Consider the following 26,331-nt stretch of genomic DNA (forward strand, 5'->3'; position numbering starts at 1 on the left):
CCCTTCTCACCTGTTCCCACCACTGTTCTCCCCATGAAGGAGTCTTGCTACCCCTTGACTGCTCATGCTGGATTGCGGAAATCTCTGTATTCCGAGGAAAGGGAGAGAAAAAACACGGCTCTAGGTTTCCCCTCATTAGCTTTCCCAAAACAGCTGGAGTGCTGTCTGTATCCTGAAGAGATTTTTCCTTTCCCTCACCCTGCAAGTGATTTCAAAATCGAACAAGACCTGCACGAAGCATTCAAATGAAGAAGTCAAGCCATCTCAAGAGGAGGAAGACGTTAGCTTGGATTAAAAGGTGTTAGTCCAACTGCTCATTATGCTAGACTAGAGGGCTAGAGGGCAGCATTGTATAACCAACAGATGAGATATTGGAGGTGAGGCCTTAATTTCCATAAAACACTTACAATTTAGGGCTACTATAGCATGGATTTTCCTATCTTAATAGTGGCTCGGTCACTGAGGAGCCCAATTACAAAATCAGTTTAATTTATTAAGATAAAAAAGGCTCAGAGAGACACTAGACTGCACCAAATTTAATTTCTGACTGCCATCTACATGATTACAAAAGAATATTTTGAATTTTAATTGCCAATAAAAATTGGATCCCACTTTCTTTGTTTCATTTGGCAAACGCGCACATGCAGGTCATTTTTCAAAATCCTTGACCGACAAAGCAGGGAAATGTACAGATTAGTTTACAGTCTTTTCCCTCACTTTTGATTTACAGAGATGAGGTGGCTATTCCTGATTAGGTCTTTTATTCCTTTCCATTATTTTGCCTCCCGGATTTTCACCTGCAATTTAGCATAGTTTGGGAAGATCTATAGAAAAATAGTTTCAAAGAATCAGCTTGGTATAATGGAAAGAGCACAAGCCTGGGAGACAGAAGACCTGGGTTCTAACCCCGGCTCGGCCACTTCTCTCCTGTGTGACCTTGGGCAAGTCACTTCACTTCTATGTGCTTCACTTTCTTCATCTATAAAACCAGGATGCAATTCTACTCCCTTCAACTTAGACCGTGAGGGACACAGACTGTGTCCAACCCAATAACCTTGTATCTATCCAAACACTTAGAGCAGAGCTTGGCACACAGTAAGCATTTAACAAATACCCTTTTAAAAAAGTAACCTCATATGTTTTAGACCATTTGCAGTGTCTTAAGGCCACCATGAGTTTCCGTAATCTTGTTCCGTAAAATAAGTGAAAATTTCAATGAAACTGTAGTAGATTCTTCATTAGACAGTTCTGCCATAAGCAATGTTTTTACAAGGCATTTTGGACTGAATGCCGTTGAGGAATTAGGGAATGTTCTTCTGACAACAGATGCTTGTCTGGATAGAAAACGATGTGGTCAGAAGGAGCTGCAGTTTGGGTCAAGGCATACTACCTTGTCATTTCTCCTTAACCAGAGGTTTTTCAAATATGCAACTCCGGCATTAGAGGGAAACTGACTGAACACCATTCCTGTTTTCATTCAACTATGGATTCTCTACAAACATTGAAAATTTCAAATCTTTCATCTAACATTAACGAAGAATGGAGAATGTTTGATAGCTTTGCCAAATTCTCTCAGTCGGAATTCCAATCTCTTTCCCCTAGGTCACCACTGCTGAAAGATGGTGGGATCTAGAAAATCTGACCAGAATACCACAAAATCCTCCCTAAAAATAATCCATAAATCTAGTAGAAGGGTCTGGGAGCTCCTCAAAGAAAAGGATCCTCGAGGAAGGAAGTGCTGGTGAGATGGAATGGCCAGATCAAAATCACGCAGATCTTCGAGATAATTACCTTCTCTGATACTGATTTGTAGAGTGATCCAAGAGAAGAAATATTGTGAGTAATAATAATAATAATTGTGGTATTTGTTAAGTATTTGCTATGTGCCAGGCACTATACTAAGCGCTGGGTTAGACACAAGCAAATCACTTGGACACAGTCCCTGTCCCACATGGGGCTTACAGTCTTCATCCCCATTTTACAGATGAGGTAACTGAAGCCCAAAGAAGTTAAAGTGGCTTGCCCAAGGTCACACAGCAGTCAAGTGGTGAAGCTGGGATTAGAACCCAGGTCCTTCTGACTCCCACTTCAATCCTATAGGTCCTCTCCTTTCGACTCTTCCCCAGAGGTCTCTTTGATGACAGGAAAGCCATCTTTCTGAGTTAAGTCTTCTGCTGGGGCATCTGCAGTGGATGGGGGTGTAGAGAGACAAGTGAAGAGGATCTCTTGGAGGGGATCTGAGGGAGGGAGGGGACCGGCCACCAAACGGGCTTGCAGAATGACCGAGAACTCCACATCTGGCCTTGGCTCCCACTCCACTTACCACAGCAGCTTTCCCAGGGATTGAAGCCGCTTACTTTAAAGCATTCAATCAGATCACCCCATTCTACCTCCCTTCACTAGTCTTCTACAACAGCCCAGTCTGCATACCCAGCTCCTTTAGCATCAGCTTACTCACTGTACTCCAATCTCGTCTTTTATAATAATAATAAAAATAACAATGGTATTTAAGAGCTTATTATGTGCCAGACACTGTATTAAGCACTGGAGTGGACACAAGCAAATCGGGTTGGACATGGTCCCTGTCCCACATGGGATTCACAGTCTCAATTCCCATTTCACAGATAAGGGAACCAAGGCACAGAGACATGAAGTGACTTGCCCAAGGTCCCACAGTAGACAAGTGGCAAAGCTGGAATGATCATGACCTCAAGAATCCCAGGCCCAAGTTTTAGTCACTATGCTATGCTGCTTCTCATCTCGCCACTGACCCCCTTCCCACGGCCTCCCCTAGACGGGAACTCCCTCCCTCTCCATATGCACCAGACCACTACTCTCTCCACCTTCAGAGCATTACTAAGGTCATATCTCCTCCAAGAAGCCTTTCCCTTCTAAGCCCTCTTTTCCCCACCTCCCTCTCCCTTCTGCAACTTCTCTGCACTTTCATCTGTGACCTTTGGACACTTGATATTTGCCCTACCGCCAACCCCACACCACTTATGTATATATCTTTAAATGCTATAATTCACTTATTTATTCATATCAATGTCTGTCTCCCCCTCCAGATTGTAAGCGCATTACGGTCAGGGAACTTGTCTGCTAATTCTGTTATATTGTCCTCTCCCAAGTGCTCAGTACAGTGCTCTGTACATAGTATGTGCTCAATAAATATAACTGATTGATTACTGATCCACTGGGGCCACGGCAAGGACCAATTACTAGATATGGGGAAGGCCGTTGCTACACAAGAACAGAAAGTCACCTCCCGAATACTGTTCTTTTTCTTGATGCTGCCTGAAGCAGCGATTCCTCTGAATGATGCCCCTGTAACACCACCGACTTGCCAAAGTGAGATACTCCTACACCCTTGGAGGAAACCAACAAAGAAGAGGGTGCTAAAGGAATCTGGATATTTGGGAGGAAGAGAGGTAATTCGCCAGCTGTTGCTTTCCACTGGGACCATGCAGCCTAGCTGAGCAGATCGGGCTCCCAAATTCAACAGGGGAAAGCAATTCTCTCCAAGGCGGAAATGGCGCTGAAAGGGAGATTGGGCTGCAGCAGACTTCCAACATGTGGAGCCAGAGAGACACTCTTGCTCACAGAACAACTGCTTTGTGTTATTTATTTACAGCCATTTGACTTTATAACACACAGTTTATGGGGCTGTAAAGCAGCATGAACTGTTCAGAACAGTGAGTACCATCTTCACTGCTGATGTCTTTTCTGACACTCCCGGGAGGGTAAATCATTGAGTGTCATTCTCTTTTATTTAAATCAGGGTTAGGTTAGTGACACAACTGCCCTTCTTTCTCACCACTTCTCTCTTTCCCTCCAGCAGTTCCCTCGCCCTATCCCCCTTCCCCATTTCCCCCACTTTTCTTAATGGTATTTGTTAAGTCCTTACTTTGTGGCAAGCACTGTACTGAGCGTTGGGGTAGATACAAGCTAATAAGGTTGGACACAGTCCATGTCCCACGTGGGGTTCACAATCTTTTAACCCATTTTACAGATGAGGTAGCTGAGGCACAGAGAAGTGAAGCGCCTTGCCCAAGGTCACACAGCAGACAAGTGGCAGAGCCTAAATTAGAACCCAGATCCTCTGACTCCCAGGCCCATGCTCTTTCTGTTAGGCCAACCTGCTTCCTAAACCTTGCTGACTAGAGAGCAGTGGTGAGAAAAACAGAAGTGTGGTGGGGAAGCTATGGAAGCAGGGGCTTTGGGGGACACCCCTAATTCCCCTCCTCAAGCATATTCTCCATTACTGCAACACCAGGGATCGGGGGGGGGTTCCTGGTTAGGGCTCTCCACTGGAGCCTCCACACCTTCAACCCAGACCCGTCTACTCCATCCCCACAACTCCAAGTGAATCACCACCTAAATCTTTCCAGACCAATGGGAGGGAGAGGAAAAATGGGGAAAATGGCAGAGAGGGCAGGTGAGCACTCAGAGACGTCTCATGGCCCTAAGTCAATTTTCCAAGTGCCTAACACCTCTGGCGGTCAGAAAGTGCCTTCCCAAGTCTCTTCAGGAGGAAGCAAGCAAGTATTGTTACACCCTTTCTAAGGGTGAGAAGTCTGAGGCAAAGAGGGGACAGTTTTCCTTAGTGCCTCTAGTCACTAGAAAACCCTATCTCTGAGGCGTTGCCTTATAATAATGATGGTATTTGTTAAGCGCTTATTAGGTGCCAAGCACTGCTCTAAGCACTAGAATAGATTCAAGCTAATCAGGTTACCCACATGCGGCTCACACTCTTAATCCCTGTTTTTACAGATGAGGGACCTGAGGCATAGAGAAGTTAAGTGACTTGTCCAAGGTCACACAGCAGATAAGCGGTGGAGCTGGGATTAGAATCCATGACCTCTGACTCCCAAGCCCAGTCTCTTTCCACTAAGCCATGCTGCTTCTACCTCTGTCTCCTCTAGACTATAAATTTACTATGAGTAGGGAACACATCTGCTAATTCTGTTGGATTTTACTCTCCCAAGTGCTTAGTCCAGTGCTCTGTACCTAGTAAATGCTCAATAAATACCTTTGGGGAACATTATACCCCAGCAAGGTTCAGGCTGTTACTTCTACAGGAGGCAGCAGTAGCTACCGGAGCGGCCCATGGGTTCTGCCCCATCCACAAGGTGGGGAGGATCACGTGACTTCCATGTTTTAACTTATGTGAAGCTGCTGGGATGAACTTGCAGACATTGATGGGTGCCAGGTGGGGCGAGGGTCTCTCCACCATTTAAGCAGTTCCATCATGGTCCCGGCAGGCTGCTCACTGGAGGGCTCTCCTGTCTTCCCTCAACATCTTGTGAGCTGTGGGGTTCTGAACTGTCCCTTCCCCGGGCACAGCTGGGAGCTGCAGGCCGTTTCCTCTGCAGCTCAGGCTGGGTCCAGGAGTCACACCTCCTCCATCCCGCACCCTGCCAGATTCTTCCTCTTGTAAATTACCGGGGTCTGGATTTATTTAGAAAAGGGCGCCCCGCTGCCTTGCAACCGGGCGCCTCAGAGACACCGGAGCAGAGACAAACGGTGCCAAATGAGTCTGAAACGGAGCCACGTTATGTTCTCGACTCAGCCGAGAAAGCTCAGTGAAAGCTCCTGACCAAATAGGTACATCTTAGCCACTGCTCCTTGGATGGGAGCAAGGTCCACGTTTATAGGTCTGATACCGGCCAACTTTGAGTGGTAGTTTCTGGACTAGAACAAGCACTGCCTCGAGGACTGATTCTAGGCAATTATTATTATTATTACTATTATTATTATTAGGGATCACCACAACCGTAACTCTGGAATATTTAATGGCCTGGAATATGGGAGGTGTCCCCTCTACCCATCTGGAAGATGCAGAGAATCCAGAGAGCTTCGTGTTGAGGATGTCACACAGAGGAGGTCTACACAAACCCCACAAATCCCTGCTCTCCAGGAATCCCCTTCCAGTTTCTACTCTGATCAAAGCTCTGCTTTGGGGGGCAAAAAAGGAAGAGGGAGGAAGGTCATTTTTGTTGCAGCTTCAAGGGCTTTCAGGTTCAGCACCGTGCTGTACCTCTCCTCAATCCAAATGCTACTCAGGGAAGCCAACCTGATTTTGGATGCCCCGTAAATCGATCAATCATATCTGTTGAGCGCTTACTTTACTGAGTGCTTGAGAGAGTACATTATAACAGTAAAACAGACACATTCCTTGCCAACAGTGAGCCTAGGGTCTAGAGAGGGAAGGTATTTCTAAATCCAAGAATCACGCTGTGGGTGATGTAGGGGCAGCCCGCAGCCCTACAGAGAGAGTCTACATGAGTTTAAAAGCCAAGAAGTCTGTGGTGCATGTGCTCTGATCCTTCACACGTATCGTCTCCCTCCAGCCACGCTTGAGACACAGCAAGGCCCAAGCCAATTTAGCTTCGGCTTCAAGACACGGTAGTACTGATGTATTGGAAGCAGGGAAGGTTTAAGTGGGATTAACCTAAAAAGGGACACTGAAATGTTTTGGATACCCTGAAGGAAATGCTACAGGACACAGGCTGTTTGTTTTTCTCCAGTTGGTTTGCTGTTTGTTAGCAGAAAGCAATAATTAGTTTGCAACCTAATCTTGAAGTCTATAGATCTGGCACTGTTCCGTATCAGCCAAGTTGGCCAGAATTAGAATTCCACACCGAGTGTGCTCTCTCTCTATCTCTCTCTCTCCTCTTGGATCCTACTTTTTAATTCCTTTTTAGCAGCATTACAAATATGCAAAAGATTTATGGAAACTTGGGCTTCAAATAGCATCAGTTTTGGATTCTGTTCTCTGCTCAGCAGTTATGGCTCCCTATGGATTTGGATCCATGGAGGGAAGACTGTGTCAATATTTCCATTCTTTACTTATATCTTAATGAGTTTACTAGTTGGCTTTGAAACTAGACTTTGGGCTGAAATTTAGACTATAAGGTGTCAGTTCGGGAAACAAATTAGTTTTCAGTCAACTCCAAAACAAGTCTATTTATAGATTTTTTTTAATTGAGTTACAAAATCAGTTTACCCAGCTTGAATGCTTTGGGTGTTTAAGTTTGCTTGGTTGTTTGTTTTGATACCCTCAGAGTTCCACCAAAGGTTCGGGTGGAAATTAAAAAAAAAATGAAGTAAGAAAGTTACTGAGCAGTTAGTCCTTAATCTTGTCGGCTGGCGTCTGATACCAAAATCATGTAAAGTCAGCCAGCCAACTCACATACTCAATTTGGCTGAGATCTTCCTTTAACCCAATGACTGTCTCACACCTGCCTGGTGAGGGCTGAAATTCCAATAGCCAATTACTGTACCACTGAGATTCAGTCTCAAGTCTCTTTTGGGGCCTGGTTAGCCACACTAGCCGAAGCCAATTTATCCTTATGGATGAAAAACTCGGGAATGATCCCAGAAGATTATGCCTTAACCATTAGAGGTTGAAGACACCGAGAGAAAAATCACCTAGTTTAGGCGAAGCTATCCTTAAGCTTATCCAAAGCTTCCAGGGACCAATCCTCTTTGTAAAACCTTCCAGAGCCTGCAGGAAGTGCCTTCAAATGCTGATAGCACTGAACCATGTTTGCAGGCCCAAGCCCAGTGAAGTGGGTTCTTAAAGAACACTAACCCTAGCAATTCCTCAGTCTACAGAGAGGCTAAGACATGCGAGGAAAAGGCCAAAAGCTAACTTCCATGTCTCGGGAAGAGGGATCAAGAGGGGCTGTGCTGTGGATATGCAACAAGCCCCTTTTTTTTTGTTTTAAAGCCTCCTCGGAGGCCATTTGGAGCTGTCAGTTGGGACGACCCCAGTTGTAAATGGAACAGAAAAAAACCTTGTTTCCTTTCATTTATCCTCCCCTCCTCCCCACCACCCCCGTGTAAAAGAGCTTCAGTTATTTGCATAGGTTTTCAAAAACACCACTATTTTTTGGTTTCATGACAGCAGAACAGAAAAACACTTTTAGATCTCAGTTAAAAAGAAAAAAGAAGACTGATTTTCCTGGAAACCCAATGCAACCAAAGACACAAAGTCCTGAATAAGTCCAATTAGGCTGCATTCTTGTGGTGGGAGTAACTCAAAGCAACCAAAATGAATTAACAGAAACAAGGGAAGCCAAATAAAATACTTAACGGTTGTATAGTAAGAAAGGTTTTATGATCTTGAGTGTAATTCAAGCTTTTAGGATGGAGGGAGGGGGACGGGAAATCGGCAAAATTTCAAGTAGATTACTGGTTTTCAGAAATAACTAGTGTTATTAGGAAGATAATCATCACACCAAGCACACTTACATAAGGCTTCTCATCTTTAAAGCACTTGAAAAGACCTCTGATCCATCCACGGATGAAATCTGTTCCTGACACTGGACGAACTTCTAGAGCCCAGTTCTTCGGTTGACGGACCACGCTGGTAACAGAGAGGCGGCATCCATGACAGCGAATGTCACAGGGGAGAGCTGTTGGACATTCTGCCTGTGAAAAGTCGGGAAAACACCTTTTTTCATTCATTCATTCAATCTGATTTATTACGCACTTACCATGTGCATGCACCAAAAGGCTTCTGAGAGGGAGAATGGACACAAAGAATGGAATGACACACTGATGTCATGCCAAAATCCTCTCCCTTCACTTCCCCAATCCCTCCAACTTTGTGTCATGACTTTCCTGAAGCAGGGAATCAGTCAGTGCCTCCTGATTAGGAAATGTACTTTTTTATGGTACTTAACTATGTGCCAGCCACTGCACTATTAATCACTGGGGTAGATACAAGATAATCAGGTTGGACACAATCCCTGTTCCACATGGGGCTCACCAATTATGAAGGAGAGAATAGGATTTAATCACCATTTTACAGATGAGGGAACTGAGGTACAGGGAAGTGAAGCGACTTGCTTAAAGTCACACAGCAAACAAATGGTGAAACTGGGATTAAAGCTCAGATTTTGATCTGATTAGAACCCAGACGTTCATTCTGTCAAATGTCCTGGGTTCCTTTTGGGCCACTACTGCTAATCAGGCTCATTACCCAATTACTCACTTGAGCACTCATTTATGGCATTGGTGGACTGGGGGTTGGCTATTCTTAGTACAGTGGTTCAGTGGAAAGAGCCTGGGCTTGGGAGACAGAGGTCATGGGTTCGAATCCCAGCTCTGCCACTTGTCAGCTGGGTGACTGTGGGCAAGTCACTTCACTTCTCTGGGCCTCAGTGACCTGATCTGGAAAAAGGGGATTAAGACTGTGAGCTCCATGTGGGACCACTTGATGACCCTGTATCCCCACCAGCGCTTAGAACAGTGCTCTGCACATAGTAAGCGCTTAACAAATATCAACATTATTATTATTATTGCCATCTTGTCTATGTCCAAACGCATGAAGCCTCTGGGAGGCCTGAGGGTACAGCAGATTTGGGGAAAGAACCTAGAATCTGAAGAACCACTTGATGAAGCTGGTCATTTGGAATTTAAACAGGCCGGCTCTCAAAGGTGCTGCAATTCTGTATCTTCAACTGGGAGGTTCAGGCGGTTCTGGGAGGTTCACGACCGAGAGGACCGTTGTCCCACGTGTGGAAATCCATCCATGGGACAGCTGGCCCCTCAGCTTTCGACGCACATTTGAGGCCCATTTCGGGGCCCTGCTGTTGATTTATCCCTTGCCTGTCACCCTCAAAGGTGGGAGGGGAAGAGGGAAGGGGTTACAGTTTCAAATTAGGAAATGTGTTATCCCTTCCTTGTCACCCCCAGTGGCGGAGGGGAAGAGGGAAGGGGCTACAGTTTCAAATCAGGAAATGTGTCTGTTTACTGTTATACTGTACTCTCCCAAGTGCTCTGCACACAGTAAGCGCTCAATAAATACGATGAAATGAATGAATGAAATCAACCATGCTCCCCCCAGGCAAAGGTGAGTTGGACTGGGAGGTTGATACTAATGGAGTTGAGGTTAATCAGGAGAATTCACCTTCTCTTCCCCCTAGAAATGGGTACAGATGGTTCTCCTCTAACCCAGGGATGATTTTCTTATAGAACCCCGAGAACAGAGATTAAGATTGTTAGCCCCATGTGGGACAACCTGATTACCTCGTATCTACCCCAGGGTTTAGAACAGTGTTTGGCACATAGTAAGCACTTACCAAATGCCATAATTATTATTATTATCAATGAGGAAAACTCCCACGACAATACTCAACCAGCCTGGCTCCAGTGCCAACTGTTTCTTCTGACACCATGTTGTGCCACATCCAGAATTGACCACCAGGTCTCCGAAACATGTAGTGAAAACAAACCTTCTGGGAAAACTAAGTGGGATCGGGAATCTATCCTCACCTCTACTCCATGTTGAACCACAACCCTGCTCCCAGTGGGGTTCTACTTGGTGGTCTCCCATCATTAGTAGTGTGAATTTCAGTCCCCCCGGCAGAAAGTTGAGCCTGGTATGCCAGGAATGGAGCTGTTTGTCTCTATTTTGCAGCTCTCGGCCTTCTCACAGCCCTGTTGCTAATTGTCTTGCAGACCAGCTTTTGACTTTCACAACACAAACTTGACCTGGATGTCACTGCCCATGGAGCATGATTTGTGCAAAAAAGAGAGCGAGAAAAGAACCAAGTGTTCCTTTCAGGGGATCCTCAGTGGAAAGAGAAAATGGTGGTGGGGAGGGGGGGGAGAAATAGCTTAGCCATCAAAAACCAAAAGAGAGCACTTTGGGGGGCTAAGTACAGATTTTTCCCCTGTTTCAGAAGCATACAGTAATAATAATGTTGGTACTCGTTAAGCGCTTACTATGTGCAGAGCACTGTTCTAAGAGCTGAGGTAGATACAGGGTAATCAGGTTGTCCCACATGAGGCTCACAGTCTTATTCCCCACTTTACAGATGAGATAACTGAGGCACAGAGAAGTTAAGTGAAATGCCCACAGTCACACAGCTGACAAGTGGCAGATCCAGAATTCAAACCTATGACCTCTGACCCCCAAGCCCGGGGTCTTTCCACTGAGCCACGCTGCTTCTCTATGATGGGAGTGCGTACTATACCTGCTATTTAGCTGGATTAAATGGCTGCAGTCTGAGGGAGACAATTTTGTGTTCAGTCAGGGGTCAAATCCAACATAATGATGACACAATAATAACAATTGAGATTTACTGCTGAATAAAGGAATCATTTTGATTGGAAGGGACCTCCAGATGTGACTTAGGCTAACCCTCTAGCAGGACTGAATCCTTCCTCTTCTTTCAGTAATCCACTCTGGGCTCCACTTCTTAAACCACTGGGAAGTTCTACCCAAATCTCTTGCACTGTAACCTAAGCTCATTCATTTCCTCTTACTCTAACTTTATTAGTAACAACAAAGAGGCGTATTTTCCACTGAATAACATCCGAAAGAAGTTTTTCCCCCTCACACATAAAGTTAAACATGAGAATTAAACACTCTTTTTTCCCCCTACAGGGAAGGTGAATGGAATCTGAGGCTAAGATCTCTCACGCACTCATCCATTCAGGGGAAAACCTGTCTCCACCAGGATCAGCATCGAGTGCTCTGTGTGTTAAGGAGGGTTGTGCCTTAGAAGGGAGAGAGACTGTAGACTCCTCTAGACTGTTAGCCTGCACTGGGCAGGGATTGTTTCTCTTTATTGCTGTACTGTACTTTCTGAGTGTTTAGTACAGTGCTCTGCACACAGTAAGCACTCAATAAATACAATTGAATGAAATACAATTGAATGAATGAATGAACTGACACACTGACAAGGACAGAGCCAGGGAGAGGAGCAGAACCAAGGACAAGGTGACCAGATGTCTCGATATTTCAGGATTTGCCTTGCTTCCTGCTTTATGTTCTTTGGAGCACAGTGATGTCCTGAAATATCCGACATAAATGATTCGATGCAGCACCCACCTTAGCCAATGGACTGGGCCACCTGGGAAAGGAGTGGGCCACCTGGGATGCTGGCATGCATCCCTCATCCCACGTGGTAGTGAGCTAGCCAAGAAATCAGGGGCAACCTTGGTTGATGGAAAGAAAGCAGCGGTTCCAGGTTAAAGGTCCAGGGCTCCATGGACTGAGCCTGCTGGGAGAGGCCCAGGCCTGCAGGTCTGGGGACACAACAGATCGCTCATATTTATTGAGTGCTTGCTATATGCAGAGCACTGTATTAAGTGCTTGAGAGAGTATAGTATGAGAGTTGGTAAATAAGTTCCCTGCCCACAGTGATCTTACCATCTAGAGGGGATACAAAAGCTTCAGGGTATTTAATGTCTGTCTCCCCATTTCTAGACTGTAAGCTTGTTGTGGGCAGGGAATGTGCCTGTTTATTGTTATATTGTACTCTCCCAACTGTTTGGTACCATGCTATGCAAACAACAAGTGCCCAGTAAATTCAACTGAAAAAGTGAATGAAACTGTGGCTGCTGAAGCCAGCCCATCAGGCCTGGCAGAGACATGGAGGCAGTGAAGGCAGAAGATGTAGCCTTTTCTCCCCCTTGCTCCCCTTTCCCCTTTGGTCTGCCCTTCCCCTGGCCCATTCCTGGTCCCGTTTCATATGGCACCTGCCTAAGAGGACCAGGTTCTGTTTATACACCTTTAAACTTCACTGAACAAGTCTACAAGGACATCAGGCCCAGCACATCCCACCCCTATCCTAAAGGTCTGTCCTCTGCCTCAGAGCAAGGGAAAAGAAAGCCTACAGGACTTGAGATGAGGGCCCATTTTTCTGCAGGAAAGGTCAGGGGTGGCCTTCGGTGCCTCGGATCGAGGGGGAGGTGGTCAGCATATAATGGAGATCCAAAACACAATCAGCAACCACGAAAGGAGAGAAGAGAGTTTCCTGTCAGGCTGAGGAAAGAGATGAGAATGGTTTTTAAGACCACAGAGTTACCGACACCACAGTGTTACTGTAAATCAGGTTGGACACAGTCCCTGTCCCGCATGGGGCTCAGAGTCTTAAATCCCATTTTACAGATGATGGAAATGAGCCACAGAGAAGTGAAATGACGATGAAGAGAGTGGTTGTTGGGCATATATGGTGGTGAGAGAGATGAGATCAGGGCACAGTGAGTAAGCTGGCACTAAAGGCAAAGTATGAGGCAAGGTTAGGAGACAGGTGAGGTGAAGTATGATGGGGCAAACTAATTGAGTCCTTTAAAGCCAACGGTAAGGAGTTTCTGTTTAATGTAGAGGTGGATGGGCAGCCTCTGGAGGCTCTTGAGGTGTGGGGAGACTTAGACTGAATGCTTTGGTTGAAAAATGAGCCAAACACCTCTCCAACAGTCCTGCCAAAGGGGAAAGAGGGCATGGAGATGTTGAGGAGAGGGCAGACTTTGGCTCTAGGGCTAGCATTACCCCAGACCCACTACAGTCCTTATACAGCCCAGGAAAAAACCTCTGGCCCATCCTGCCCCGATTACTGCCAACTCTAATACGACTTAGTGGAAATAATATGGGTCTGAGAGTCAGATGACCTGGATTCTCAATCAGGCTCCATCACTTGGCAGCTGGGTGACCTTGACAAGTCACTTCCTTTCTCTGTGCTTCAGTTTTTTCATCTGTAAAATGGAGATTCAATGCCCATTCTCCCTCATTCTTAGGAATAAGGCAATGGTAAACCACTTCTGTATTTTTACCAAGAAAGCTCTTGGATACCTGTGCCGGAATGAGGCGTAGGTACGATGTTCTGGAGAAAGTGGGTCCAAAGAGTCATTATGAACCGGAAATTATTCAACAGCAATCGACCTGATCTCCCTTAGACTGTGAGCCCCATGTGAGAGAGGGACTGATTATTTTGTACCTACAGTGGTTGGCCCATATTAAGTGCTTAACAAACACGATTATTATGATGACTTCCACATTTACAAAATCCCGAGGCAGATTTCAGAGGGGCTCATCAGAGGAAATTTCAAAGGTATTCCTCCAAAGAGTATCCCGAAACATATGCTACTTCAAAATTTATTAGGTCACTAGTGCCTACAGCTCTTTAGGTAGTAGGTTTCTAGCTTTCACCTCTCTGAACTGCTGCTGAACTGTTGCAAAGGGCTTGGGAAAGAACATCTTGTCCATCCCCCTTTATTCAGGCTGAGTTGCAACTACTCCACTCAAAGACAGTGACTCTTCTTTTAGTGTTTCCTTCAAGAGCTTAGTACAGTGCTCTGCAGCTAATAAGTGCTCAATAAATACTATTGAATGTTTGGAGGTCCAGAAGAACAAAACCTTCCTTTTTTCACCTGGTGCCTAGTAATAATAGACATGATTTTAAAAATAATACTAATAATTGTTTTTATTAAGCTCTTACTGTGGGCCAAGCACCATCCTAAGCACTGAGATAGATGCAAGACAACCCATATCGGACACATTCCCTGTTTCACACAGGACTCAGAGTCTAAGTGGGAGAGCAGGTATTCTATACCCAATTTACAGATGAGGAAACTGAGGCACCAAGCAGTTTAATGATTTCCCAAGGCCACTGGCAGGCGAGCAACAGAGAAGGGACTAGGATCCTGGTCTCCCATCTCTCAGTCTCTGCTCTTTCCACTACGCTGCACCACCAGATCGCCTGCACAGCCAGTCAGCCTTGGAGCAACATCAGGTAGTAGAGGCTCCCAGAACGGGGAACAAAGCAGTTTCATGACGGAGGCCTGGATATTCTGTGAAAGGTACTGGAAAACTTGACTAATCTGACCTTTTTGGTGCTGAGTAATAGAATTTTCATGGCTATTTTTGTTCTCTCCTGTTTACATTCTTGGTACCCTTTTGATTTCTCGCTCTCTGTGTGTCTCTCTCTCCTGTTTTTGTCTGGTGCTTCTGATGTATGGGCACATCTCCTCTTGTGACCTCGGCTTCTCCTCGGGGGAGGTGATCTGGTCAGTGGCAGGAGAGCCCGTCTCCTAGGAGAATGCGGGGAGAGGGCGCAGCTCTTTCCCCACCCCGGAATGTGGCTGTGATTCAGGTGGAATAATAGGCCCATGGTCACCTGGATGGTTTCCCACCTTTCCAGGATGAGGAGAAGGCAGAAGAATCCTGAGAGGACAAGGCCAAATTAGAAGGCCTTGAGATAGTGTGCTCCCCCCTCCTTTGCTGAAGCTCTTTGGATTGGTTACTGATACAGTGGAAAGACCTAGATGTAATAGGCTTATAAACTATAGTCCAGAAAGATATTTGCCATTTCTTCCAGGTTTCAAATGGAGAGGCAGCATGGCCTAGGAGACAGAAAGACCTGGGTTCTAATCCCAGCTCTGCCAATTGCTTGTTGGGTAAGCTTGGGCAAGTCATGTAACTTCTCTGTGCCTCAGCTTCCTCAGTGTACAATGGGGATACCTGTTTTCCCTTCTACTTAGACTGTGAGTCTCATGCAGGACAGGGCCTATGTCCAGCCTAATTAATTGTACCTACCCTAGAGCTTTGAACAGTGTTTGACACATATAGTATGTGCTTACCAAACACCATAAAAGTATACCAGGTTTTCTCACAAAAGCAGTGTCAAGCCTGTGCCATAAAACATGGAAGTGCAGTTTTACCCCAAAGTTTAAGTGAAATGACCTCAATGTATAAAGATGCAGAAATGCTGGGTGTGGGGAACAGTTTTCCTCTCGGGCATCCCATAAAAGGAGAACTACAAGGTTTTCCTTCAAAAGCATCCCCAAATCAGAACTACAAAGTGTATGGCATCTCAAAATGAACAATGACTCTAAAGCCTCAAATCCCCCGCCCCCCCCCCAGCCCCACAATACTTAAGTACATATCTGTCATTTATTTATATTAATGAGAGTCTCTCCCTCTAGAATAAGCTTGTTGTGGGCTGGGAATGCCTGGCTGTAGTTATATGGTACTCTCCCAGAGCTTAGTACAGTGCTCTCCACATAGTAAGCGCTTAATAAATTTGATTGACTGACGGATTTCATGCAGGGCTGGAGGCTTCACCTCTCTGTATTGCTGGGGGCCGAAATCTAAATTGGGAATTACCAACACCTCTCAGGGCTTTTGAAACAATCTCTAGAGAAAGGACACCCCTTCTCTCTGCCTGTGTGCCACACTGGGCCCCTAATTAGGTACAGGGTGTTATGGGTAGGTCACCTGAGTTGATTTATGAGTCCCGTAAAGGTTTACAACACACACAACCAAGCGACTGGACCGCCTGCTGCCCCAAGCCCTCTGTGCTCAATGATTGGCTTTTGTTCATTCTCACCGGTGATACAGGCGGAGGTGCAGTTTATTGAGGTTTACCTCTTCCCAGAGACCAGCTCCACAGGCTGAGCCACTGTTCCAATTCCAAATGGTGAATGACAACTTCTGGTTCCCCCACCTAGATGTGGCTCGGGGAGACACTGTGTCTGCACAGCAGGGGCAGACTTCACCCTGCCCGGGCCCTGGGGCAAGCTTCAAACTGAAACTCCTCAAAATTGGCTTTAAAGTAGTCAATCCCCTTGCCCCCTCCTACCTCACCTTGCTACTCTCCTACTTCAACCCAGTCCACTCATTTTGCTCCTCTAATGCTGCCCTTCTCACTGTCCCTCAATATCATCAATCTCGCCGGTGACCTCTCGCCCACATCCCATCTCTGGTCTGAAATGCCCTCCCTCTTCATGTTTGACAGACAATTATTCTTCCCTCCTTCCAGGCCTTATTGAGGGCACATCTCCTGTAAGAGATCTTACTTAAGGTTTCGCTTTTCTTCCACTCCCTTCTGAGTCACCCCAACTAGCTCCCTTGATTCATTCCCTCTTCCAGCCCCACAGTACTTATGTCCGCATCTGTAATTTATTTATATTACTGTCCGTCTCCCCCTCTAGACTGTAAGCTCATTGTGGGCAGGGAATATGTCTGTTATATTATTATATTGTACTCTCTCAAACACTGAGTTTAGTGCTCTGCTCAGAGAAAGCACTCAACAAATGACTACCTCCAACATCAGTGGCCCTTCGCTGCTGCTACAATGCTGACCTCTGTGGAGACGGGGAGAATTCCAAGTAGATAAGGGACTCCCAGGCACAGACTAATTGCCAAGCGCCTCTTCCAAATCACAATCCCAGCAGTCCAGGTGCTCCTTTGGGTGGGCTAATCTAGGGACCCCAATCTTCATGGTAATCTTCACCCCAAGGGATGTGGGAGGGCCTCCTCCCCTGAAACAGGGGGTGGGGGGAGGACTCCCTGCCCCCACCCCTTAGTGTCCTGGAGCAGTCTATCCAACTGCTCCAGTGACAATACCACCTCTGCTGAGCTTGAGTGTGCACCAGAAGAGCATTCATCCATTCATTCAATCGTATTTATTGAGCACTTACTGTGTGCAGGGCACCGTATTAAGCGCTTGGGAAGTACAATTAGGTAGAGCAGAGGCACTTCCTCTCCCGAAATAACAGTTTGGGACTGAAATGAGCAGAGGCAATATGGATCACAACACAAACTCCGGAAACTTTAGACAATAAGCTTGTTGAAGGGAGGGAATGCATCTGTTTATTGTTATATGGTACTCTCCCAAGTGCTTATCACAGTGCTCTACAAACAGTAAATGCTCAATAAATATGACTGAATGAAAAAACAATGCCAGAAATAAACACTGCTGGAATGAACTAAATTTCAGTCCAAAAGGACCTGTTCACCTAATGCTTATTAGCCAAAGTCCTATTCAGGTTAGAGTTTGCTTAAAAATCCACAGTCCAGATTCTACCTGATCGGACAGAAGATCAGTCGCACACCAAAACCACAGAGGATGAACAGCCTGTAGCCTTGTCCAGAGGCCTTACCGGTGGAAAGGTACAGGCAAGTCCTTCCTTTCTCTACCTCTCTCCTCACCCCCAGCCCTCTCTGTTATCTAGCTTTGGACTCTTTAAGCAGGCGAGAAAAGCTTGTTTAGGAGTCAGGGATCCAGTGTTTATTTGCAGCCTGGATCTGCCCCAGTTTTGAGTCCTTTCATCTGAGGATGACCCACCTTATATTCCGGCTAGTGGAATTTTCCCATAATTGCACTGAACAGCTGCATTTTGATTGTCTAACCAGGGAATAGCTGTCAACTGATAAAATACAGTCCACCCGCCTCCATGCTGAATAATGTGATCTCTGCTCAGCTCCACCACGTGAAAACGACGGTCTTTCTATCTCTGCGCATTGGAACTGTTTCAGCGGGGTGATTGTCCACCTGAGGCGACGGGGGAAGACGGCTAACCCCATTATGAACAAGCCTTTTGCCACTGTGACCCCCCTCCCACTGGGGAGAGCAAGCTGAAGGCAAGCTTGAACATCATACAACTACTTTATTTGTCTGCCCTATGAGTACACAGTTGCCAGTTACATTGTACTCTCCCAAGCACTTAGTACAGTGCTCTGCACACAGTAAGCGCTCAATAAATACGATTGACTGACTGTCTGCTGACGTCAGCACTATTCATCTTTGCTCACAAGAGCCTGGAGGATTTCACCTGCTTTATCCAAGGCACAGCTGAGCATGGGAGGCAGGCTAGAATCCAGAGAAGACCAGGCCCAAGTCTCTAGTGGGAGGCTGTGCTGGAGGGAGCCGGTGGGACATTCCTCAGTGGAATTCTGCTGCTTCCGGTAGTGGGAAAGGAAAAAGCCACTCATCAGGTGCTTGATGAAAACCAGAAGGCACAAATAAAGAGCAAACCCTTAGACAAGGAATGTTCAGAAGAGGGAAGGAGATTCTAGACTGTAAGCTCATTATGGGCAGGGAATGTGACTGCTAATTCTACTGTATTCTCCTAATCACTTAGTTTATTAGTAAATGCTCAATAAATACCACTGATTGATTGATTGAGACTCTTCCAAGCATCCCTCCACCCCGGCCACCACAAGTAGCTAGTCAGAGACCTCCAGTTGTGGCTTCTGGGGCCAAATTTGATGAGTCTTGTCTTCTCTCCCCAGTTTACCACCAGGTTTCAGACAGTAAGTCAACCATTCAAACCATTTTTTTTTGTTTGTTGGTGTTTGAACAGAGCCCCAGAATTGGATGGACATGGAGCACAACCAGAGAAGGAGGGAAAGCCAGGCTTTATAGTTATGTGCTCATTACGAAATCCAGATGAAACAGTTGGTTCTTGAGTTACTTTCCCGTAGAAGAAAACCATTCATTCTGAAGTGGGTCAGCGTAAATATTTTGCCACAAAGCTCAGACCAGTGTCGAGAGATAGCTTGGTTTAGGTCTGGGAGTCAGGAGACCATTCTTCTCAACGCCCCAGGAGGGGAAACGCCTAAACGTTTTCTTGTTGCATGAACAGGCTGCAGGCTGTGGATTCCAGCTTCAAAAATGATAAAAACGAAGGCTGACAACTTCCAAAACAGAGACCACCAGTGCTCAGTGACAGCCAGGTCTGAAGCAGCCTGAGGCAACCACATCCCACTGCCGCAGAAACCAGTCAGTACCAGGCAGCTGTAAGAGTTGGGAATGCAATCCTGGTTTCTACGGTTTGTGGGCCCAAGGAAATCCTGGAGGCAGCTCCTCCTTGGAAAACCCAGGCAGGGCCATTTGGGAGGAGGCAGCCCCTTCCTGACTTGCCTCGAGAAATAAGGGTAGCCCAAAGGTTTGAGCATCTTCCATACATCTCCAAGGGTGCCTCAAGATGTTGGAGGAATTGAGGACTCGTAGACCTGGATTCTAATCTTGGCCCCGCCCCCTGTCGACATACCTGTACATAGTTGTAATTTATTTATATTCATGTCTGGCTCTTCCTATTGACTGTAAACTCACTGTGGCCAGAGAATGTATCTGTTATATTGTACTCTCTCCCAAGCACTTAGTACAAGTGGTCTGCCCAGAGTAAGCACTCAGTAAAAATGATTGACTGACCGACAAAACCAGGGAGCTTCGCCAACAGGGGACTCATCCACTCCGAAAGAGGGGTGAAATACTAGTAGCTAATAGAAAACATCCCCTTTCAGGGTCACACCTGGAGAGTTTCCAGTACTCTACCAGTCTTGACTATGGGAGGGAGTGTCAAGCAGAGCCTACCAATTCCATTCTTAGCTTGGGCAGTGGCTAGCGAGTGGAAGGCAATTTGCTACAAGTCAAAACTCACCTGTGCTGGGCAGTGGCGGTATGGGAGAGAGTCAAGGGCAGAGACTCAAGTTGACTGCATGGAAGAAGGCAATGGTAAACCACTTCTGTATTTTTACCAAGAAAACTCTGTGGATACACCTCCAGTGCAATTGCAGAAGGGCGTTCTGGGAGAGATGTGTCCATAGAGTTGCTATGGATTGGAGACGACTCGACGGCATAAGACAAGAATAGAAGACAACACATATGACTCGAAGGCATAAGACAAGAATAGAAGACAACACATCATTCAAAACAGAAAAAGGCAGCTTAGATCATAGCAGGGTAACCCCAAATTGGGCTGGTAAAGGCACGCTATTCAAAACCAGAGTTTTGAGCTAGGAGGTCAGAGAAGACAGGCTCAAGACTTTTGAGGGCTTAATAATGCAGCAAATACTCCACAAGATGGTTAATCCACTTGAAGCTTCTCAAGAATTGACTGAATTTCCTCTAGGAGTACTGCCAGAAGAAAAGGAGAAAGGGCAAAACCTCAAACATGAAACACTGATTTCAGTCCACACTCAAGGTAGAAATGGTTAACTCTGAAGTTGTTCCCAAATGATCTACCCCAGCAAGATCAAAGCCTGCTGAAGGATTAGATGAGGGTAGGTACTGGAGAGCTTTGGAAATGAATGCACAGCTCTTGAGAGAAAGGCATATCTCAGAGACCCAACTGTTGGTTTACCGCTTCCATTCAATAGTATTTATTGAGTGCTTACTGTGTGCAGAGCACTGTACTAAGCACTTGGGAGAGTATCATACAACAATAATAAACAAATTCCCTGCCCACAATGAGATTACAGTCTAGAGTCTTGCAGGTGGTGGATTCCCCCATAAGAACCTAAATAGAGCTCTGGGCTCCCTTAGTTCAGGTGAAGAGGGCTAGAAGAACCTGTTGCTCCTTTTCAAGGATGCTCAATTCTGTCCTCCAGACTGTTTCCTTCAGAAGGATTTGGGTTCTAATCTTGGCCCCAACACATGTCTGCTGTGTGACCTTGGTCAAGTCACTTCACTTCCCTGGACCTCAGTTACGTTATCTGTAAAGTGGGGATTAAGAGTCTGAGCTCTATGTGAGACAGGGGTTATGCCCAACCTGATTAACTTGTATCTACCCCAGCATTTAGAACAGTGTTTGGCATAGAGTAAGTGCTTAACAAGTACTATTATTATTATTATTATTGTTCAGAGTGAGGCAAACATCTCAGAGGCCCAGGTTTCCTTCCCGGTCAGTATCCCACCACCTGGCACCACGTGCCAGCTTCTCTATCCGCCTGGTTCAGTGGTCCTTCTCCAGCTCTCTTTATAACCTTCCAGAGGTGCAGGATGAAAGTTGAGAACTGGACCACCAGCTCCAGAGAACAAACTTGGCTCTCTCAGACTGGATTTTTCTACTCAAGAGGCTCGCGGAATCAATCAGCTGTATTTCTTGAGCTCTTATTGTGCGTAGACAATTGTACTAAGCACTTGTGAGAGTACAACATAACATTATTACAGAGTTGGCAGACACAATTCCTGCCCACAACAAGCTTACAGTCTAGGAGGTCCTTGGACGCAGCAAACGCTAAAGGTGGGGGTGCCCTGATAAGGGGAAAAGTATTGTTATATTGTACTCTCACAAGTGCTTAGTACAGTGTTTTGCATAGAGTAAACATTCAAAAAACACGACTGAATGAATGAAGGAATTGTTGATGCACTCACTGGGGATCAGAGAAGGATTTCTGAGAGTCACCTGTGGTGCTGGAGAGAAAACAGTATGACCTTCAGAGATCTGTAAATTCTCCAGTTCCCCTGGCTAGGGCAGACACAGGCAAAATGTGCTCAGTGTGCAGCATGAAGGGCTCTCATTACACTGAGAAAGGGTTGTAGTTTGGGGCCAGGAATCCAAATTCTAGAAGAAATAGACTCCTCTACCAGAAATGCTCTCATGAGATCCTGAATGAATTAAGCATTATAGTGAGGTCCGTGTGGTTGCAGAAAGGACGAACAAGGCAAACCGCTGCCGTGGGAGACCGCTAACCCTTATGTCAACATCAGTCTCAATTTGGAAGAGCCACTTTTTTAAAAAAACATTCCGATTGCAATGAAAACTCAGGAGAGACTGGTTGGGATACTGTCAGCTGCTCGGTCGACAAATGGACACCAAATCCAGTTCCTTGAGGATTACTTCCAGAATTTCCAGAGGGCCTTTCTTCTGTTCAATTCAAAACAATTTTCCATAATTATCTCTTTTCCCTGTCCCTGGGATGATTATCCCCATTTTACAGGTGAGGAAGCGGAGCCCCAGAACTCCACCATGGTCTGCCAGCCTTCAGCCCTGTTCCTGCCGGTCCTCATTACCCACAAAAGTCCACTACATCTCCTCCAAGAGACCTTCCAAGACTAAGCCCCACTTTTCCTCATCTCCCATTCTCTTCTGAGTCACCCTGACTGGCTCCCTTTGCTCCTCTCCCCTCCCAGACCAACAGCACTTATGTACATATCTGTAACTTCATTTATTTGTATTGATGTCTGTTTCCGCCACTCTAGACTGTAAACTGGTTGTGGGCAGGGAATGTGACTGTTATTGCTGTATTGTACTCTCCCAAGTGCTTAGTACAATGCTCCACACACAGTAAGTGCTCACTAAATATGACTGAATGAATGAATGAATGACTCCAATAAGTTAATGGACAAGGAAGAGCTTTCCAGGGAGGCCTTGTTTAGAATGATCCCTATAAAAGGATACAAATTTGTGTCCTCTAGTCTTCCTGGACTATAGGATAAGTTCTGTCCCTTAAAAGAAGGGGAAAAGTGGGAGGGGTGGGGGGAAATTTAAAAAAAAATCAATAATCTGGAGGTTGAAGACTGCCCTTTGATCTGCTGTTCTCCGGGCTCATTACTCCTAGGAGAGAAACCCTGCCTGTCTCTCCCTCTCTCATCTGAGTCAATCATATTTACTGAGCGCTTACTGAGTGAACGGCACAATACCGCACTTGGGAGAGTACAATACAAGAAAAAGCAAACATTCCCTGCCCACAACCAGCTGCTCTTGTGATTTGAAAACCAAGCCAGCCTCACCCTTCAGGCCTCATGGTCGTCAGCAGAGCGTTCACTGAGCACCCACCCACTGTACTAGGCGCCAGGTCAATTGCTTCATTCAAATCCCATCCTACCCAAAAGGGAAAAAAAGAAGTCACAGCTCTTGTCCAAGACAACTGCCAGACAATTTCTTTCTTATGGGTCACTCTGGATTTCAGAAGGGAGACAAATATTTATTTGGAAATTAACTTAAAACATGGGGCAATCTAATAGATGCTGGTAAATCTGCCCCTTAAAATGTCTGTCTGGAGCAACAGGTTAAAAACTCTTTCCTGGCCTAACGTGCTCTATTTAAAGAGGCTAAAGTAAAACCTTCCAGGGCCCATTGTTTACTGTTAAAAAGGAAGGTGCTTCATTTAATCATTTTTGGGAAATCGTATGAAACCGTTTTTCCGACTTTTCTGTGAAATCCTGCTGCTCAGAGAGTCAGCACTGTTTTACAATCCCATTGCTGAAAGAGGACGTGAAGGTCCTCTCCCCACCCCCCACCCTGCCCCAGCCTCACAGAATGAAATAAAGCATGAAAAATTCATCCTTTTAAGGGCAACGCGATAAGCAGGATCATCTCTGCAGATTGCAGAGCAGCTGCCAGATTCTATAGGACGCCCAGCCCGGAGCTTGGAATATTTTAATGCAATCGGCATTTCAACACGATCCCAACCAAGAAAACTGCTAAAAGTGCTTTGGCTTCCATTCCCAACTGGCTCTGATGAGTTCCAGAGAAAGGACTGGGATCCAAATCTGAAGACCGAAAAGAAAGACGCTGTTATCTTTAACGAGAGCTTGGTCGGATGTAATAAAGGGGCCCAGTTAATTTACAGAATGTTAGCAGCTCTGCTGTTAATGAATTTATAATCAACAACATTTGATCTTCTGCGGAAGCTTTTGCCCAAACACACCCTTCTGGAGAGAATCCGGATAACTCATTTTAATAGGAATTAAGACTTTAAAGGGGTGCTGCTTTATGGAACTCCTTAGGAGCATTTTATCAGAGTGCTTTCACTCCTGTTGAGTATAATGATAAAACACCACCCAGGGGTACATATTCCCTCACTCCCTCTCCTTCCCCCACCCCACTTACAGGGCAGAGCCCACCAAATCGACATTGAGTCTTGATGCTTAGGGATAGTAAATTTCCCAGTACTAAACTTTTGAATGAATGGCAAATCCACTCCTACTAGGTTTAGCTTTGCTCTTTTCTTTACTGCATCAGGTTGCAGTTTCAGATGGTCGAAGCCCTGAGTTAGAAAGTCAGCTGGGTTGAAACTTCAGCCCTCCACTAGCTTGCTGTGTGACTTTGGGCAGGTCACTCAACCTCTCTGGGCCTCAGGGTAAACATCTTTAAAACAAGGAGGAAAAAAATCTCTGTCCCTTTCTGCCTCCCAGGAAATCTGTGAAGATGAGATACTGATGATACAGGGGACGGTGCTTTGGAAAGGATCACACGATACCAACCCACGCTCGTTGTGGGCAGGGAATATGTCTGCATGTTTTCGTACTGTACTCTCCCAAGCATTTAGTACAGTGTCTTGCACACAGTAAGCGCTCAGTAAACAGGCTCGATGAATGAACAGGGCATTTTGAGATTAAACATAGTTCTAGTTGAGGAAGCGGCACAGATCTGACTGATTTCCAAGGTCTAGGATTAGCGGAAAAGACTCCTGCTGACCCTTTCTGATTTTACAATCCCCTTTATGGCCTTGGGTTGGGCTGGAGCGCAGTTTCTCAATTAGTTTTATACTCCATCGGTTTCTAATCCCCGTTGTTAAATACCCATTTACCTCCTGACAGACAGACAGAGTAGACAGACAGCCTGGGCAGTCCACCCCAAACCGGCCTGATAAGCCTATAAAAAATGTAATAAAGAAAAGGACCTCATTATCTGGAAGCAGGGGGCTGATTGATCCGCAGGCCACACTCAGTTTATGGGCTTTTTCCTGGAAGAACAGCCTTCTCCCTGGGCTGGTTCTCTGGCCTGGGTGAAGCAGAGAGTTAAGAGAGTTTCTCATGGGGGATGGGAAGGGCAAGAGGACTCAGCCTATATTCGCTTCAGATTCTCTAAGAAAAGCCAAGAGGGAGTCACAAAGACCTGGGTTCTAATCTCAGCTCTTCTACTTGTCTGCTGTGTGACCTTGAGCAATTCACTTCACTTCTCTGGGCATCAGTTACTTCATCTATAAAATGAGGATTGAGTCTGTGAGCCCCAAGTGGGACAGGGACTATGTCCAACCTGATTTGCTCACATCCACCCCAGTGCTTAGTACAGTGCCTGGCACACAGTAAGCGCTTAACAAATACCACAATTATTATTATTACTGTTATTACTAGGCCCTGGGATAGCTAAAGAGATTGGATACAGTTCCTGTCCCACATGGGGCTCACAAACCTAACCCCCATTGTACAGATGAGGTAATGGAGGCACATAGAAGCTAAGTGACTTGCTCAAGGTCACCCAGCAGACAAGTGGCAGAGCCGGGATCAGAACCCCGGTCCTCCTGATGCCCGGGCCCGTCCTCTATCCACTAGGTCATGCTGCTTCTCATGATGCTGGTGCTGCCGGTGCTAAGACTGTCAGTTTCCAGAGTACAGGGATCAAGCCCGCTGGTTCAGCCGGGCCGCCCTCAGCCCAGCTGTGTGCTTCTGAAGGGGACCTCCACCGTGGCCTGTCATGCAAGGTACCCGAACTAAAAGTCCAGGGTGGAGGCACCTACATACAGAGGGAATTGGGCCTTTCTTCCTTCGGTTCAGACCAGCTTCTCTAGTCTAAGCGCTGGAGATGGTGTGAAGTTCTCCCTGGTATTTACCCTCTTCCCCGTGTAGTTCAACAGTGCCTCTGCTCTGTCTTCCCCTCCACACTCTACCTCATGGACTGGTCGGGACTTTTTCCAAAGCAAAGTATAAATCTTCACGTCCCCGTGCCATAAAGCAGTCTGGGAAAGGGCAGCTGCATTGGAAATGGAGTTTTCTGTTTTTAGTGACTTGACACTTGGATCCTTTCATGTTGGAACCCCAGTTTTAATTTTCTTAACATAGGCCAGGCCTGGCACATAAAGCTCCTCACTCCAGGAGTCTTTTACGATCAATTTCTTTCACGGCAAAGCTTTTGAATTTCTCTCCTGATTGACTAGCTTATTACTGCCCCAGCGAGTAGCCTCTGGCTTAGGCTTGAATTCTCCATCGGTACACCCGCGGGGTATATCTAAAGTGGCCTGGTAACCCCAGTGAACTCCAGGAATTGGTCACCAGCTTGTTTTCATTCACACCAACCAAC

General features: G+C 46.1%; 1 non-coding gene across 1 annotated transcript; it reads left to right on the plus strand.

Annotated features, from left to right (window-relative positions):
* The first annotated feature begins 19,818 nt into the window (after positions 1–19,818).
* Positions 19,819–19,955, plus strand: LOC114813116. Its single transcript, XR_003760727.1, has one exon. It is a non-coding gene; the product is annotated as a small nucleolar RNA SNORA7 (small nucleolar RNA).
* The last annotated feature ends 6,376 nt before the right edge of the window (positions 19,956–26,331 follow it).

This window comes from Ornithorhynchus anatinus, chromosome 6, assembly GCF_004115215.2.
Source record: "Ornithorhynchus anatinus isolate Pmale09 chromosome 6, mOrnAna1.pri.v4, whole genome shotgun sequence".
Taxonomy (NCBI): domain Eukaryota; kingdom Metazoa; phylum Chordata; class Mammalia; order Monotremata; family Ornithorhynchidae; genus Ornithorhynchus; species Ornithorhynchus anatinus.